The sequence below is a fragment of the Dermacentor silvarum genome, chromosome 2, assembly GCF_013339745.2.
Source record: "Dermacentor silvarum isolate Dsil-2018 chromosome 2, BIME_Dsil_1.4, whole genome shotgun sequence".
In the NCBI taxonomy this organism is placed as follows: domain Eukaryota; kingdom Metazoa; phylum Arthropoda; class Arachnida; order Ixodida; family Ixodidae; genus Dermacentor; species Dermacentor silvarum.
In genome coordinates, this window is record NC_051155.1 from 169,723,080 (window position 1) to 169,725,586 (window position 2,507).

Here is a 2,507-nt window from a genome sequence, read left to right on the forward strand (position 1 = left end):
GCTGAATGGTGAAGCGTAGTGAAGTTGTCTCAGGATCTCAAGCCCAGCTTCAATGGTGGCGAGTCTGTGGTATTGCGATGATAGTTGTGCTTCAGTTAATTGTTGAAGGGTATTGTGGCTGTGGCCATCACCCTTTGTGTGGGTGCTCTAATAAGAACACCAAGAGCGACTTTGTGCATCTTGCGGATCAAGCAATTTACAGTATCCGCTTCCTTCCGAGAGAGTGGGAGATATGGTAGTGCGAAGGTGATTTTGCTTAGGACAAAAAGCCGTCGGTGTTTATTGGAGATCCTTCCTATGAGGCGTAGCGTATTATCCACTGTTGTTTGTAGTGCTTGCAAGGTACGCTGATTTGTTCGGTTGCGTTGAAGGTGTAGTCCTAGCACCCTTATTCTGTCTACCTGGGGTATGGAATGCCCTTCAACCATGAGTTGGATAATCGGGGGCGATGTCCTGAAGCGTCTCGTGGGGGGCAGAAGGATAAGCTCTGATTTTGTGGGGAGAACCTAAGATTCAAGTCAGTACCTACTTCTTCAATTTGGTTAATGGCTGCTTGGAGGGTGTCTTGGGCCGGTATTTTGTAGCGATGCCTTTCCGATGCTAATTCCTTTTCCCGCTTTTCGCGCTTGGTCAGTGGTCAGAGCGACGGTCCGCTGACGTTATCAATGGGATCAGCCGGCCGTGAGTGGTGAATGATAAGACTAGTATAGAATAAAGCATAACGCATCGCTACAAAATACCGGCCCTGGATGTGCCCGTCAGAACATCCGGTCATCCACATCGTAATATCGTCCGCGTACAGTGTGAATCGGAGGTCAGGAATCTTCTTGAGAGTGAAAGCTAAAGGTAGAATAGCCAAATTGAAGAGGAGGGGGGAAAGTACTGCCCTTTGGGGCGTGCAAGTGCTTCCTAAACTTATTTGACCAGATTGTTCGCTGCCTAATTGGAGCGTTGTCGTGCGCTTCGTGAGGAAGCTGCATATATAGCGGTAGATTCACTCTCCACAGTTTATACTGCTAAGTTCGCTTAGAATGGCCAAGTGGGACAAATTATTGAAGGCTCTCTTGACGTCGAGGCCGAGCAACGCTTTTGTGTCCCGTGCATCGCTCGGTTCGATAATGTCTTGTTTGAGCCTTAGCATGACATCCTAACAAGAAAGAGACTTGCGAAAGCCAGTCATTTCCGAGGGGAACAAGTGATTATATAATGTTCGATGTCTTTGGAGAGGCGTAGGTGGATTACGTGCTCCAAGATCTTCCCTATGCATACGGTGAGAGAGATGGGACAGAAGTTATCAATGTGAATTAGCTTATTCGGCTTGGGAATGAAGATCACCTTGGCTGCTTTCTATTGTTAGGGTATCTCGCCCTCTTCGAGACAGTGGTTGTAATACTCGGTGAGTTTGCGTATGAATGGCTCATCGAGGTTGCGAAGCGTCTTATTGATCAGAGAGTCTGGGCCTGGTGCCGTGATGGTTCGCACTTGGTTGAGGGCATGAGGAAGTTCAACGCAATCCAGGTAGAAACCTGTACTTTATTTCGGACTAATGTTTTTAAGCTGTGACTTTGTTCCAAATTAGCATCCAGGCACTATACTTTTTCGTACCTGGTGGTCAGCAAACCAACGTGCCCCTGTGTCATTAGGACATCGGTGAAACCAAAAGCCTGAAAGAAAAAAAAACAAAGAGAAATTGCAACCTTCTGGATGCGATTGCAAGAGCCGGTAAAAAAAAAGAACTTTCTCATTTCTATATTCCTGAGTTCTAAGTCAATTGCGTGAAAGTTCAATGTTGGACATCTACTATTTAGAGATTAGACTCATGCGAATGCAGCGTCAACATTACGGGACCTGTGTACATACGTCAATGAGTGAAGTAAGCACTTCCTTACGACGAAATAAAATCATTCATCCCGTTGCTTCATTCAAACACTTTCCCTGTGTGCAAAAAGCACTACTTGTACGTTTATTAATTCGGCTGTTATCGGAACGCAGCTTATATAGAACGTCTCGAAAGCTCTCGTCGTTCAACTTGACGGAAACAAGAAAGCCACACGCTTAATATCTGTCCAGCTGTATGCACTGTACGTGTATGATATCTATACGCTCAATTACTTCAAGTGTTTGTTTCTGTTATACTAGTATTACGCGAGTACCAGTAAAGTTTGTCCCCACCTTGAGGACAGAACATAACTTTCTTAACTTTGTAGAGAATGTGCTGGCACCACCTCAATGTTTATGTCGTAAAATAGATATCTTCAATTTCTCTCGCCGTCCCCGCAACACTGTGAAATTGCGAATGTTTTACTTATCGCTAGACGATCTCTAAATTGGGAGCACTCTAGCGCCCGCACACTTGAGTTGAAGACAAATAGAATGAAACTTTCGACAATGTGCACAGAAATGTGCACTACTGCAAACAGCGAGCAAACCGAGAAAACCCTAGAATGAACCTCGCGTCATTTCTGTATTTTCACATGACAATAAAACTTTGTGGGAAAATAATATTC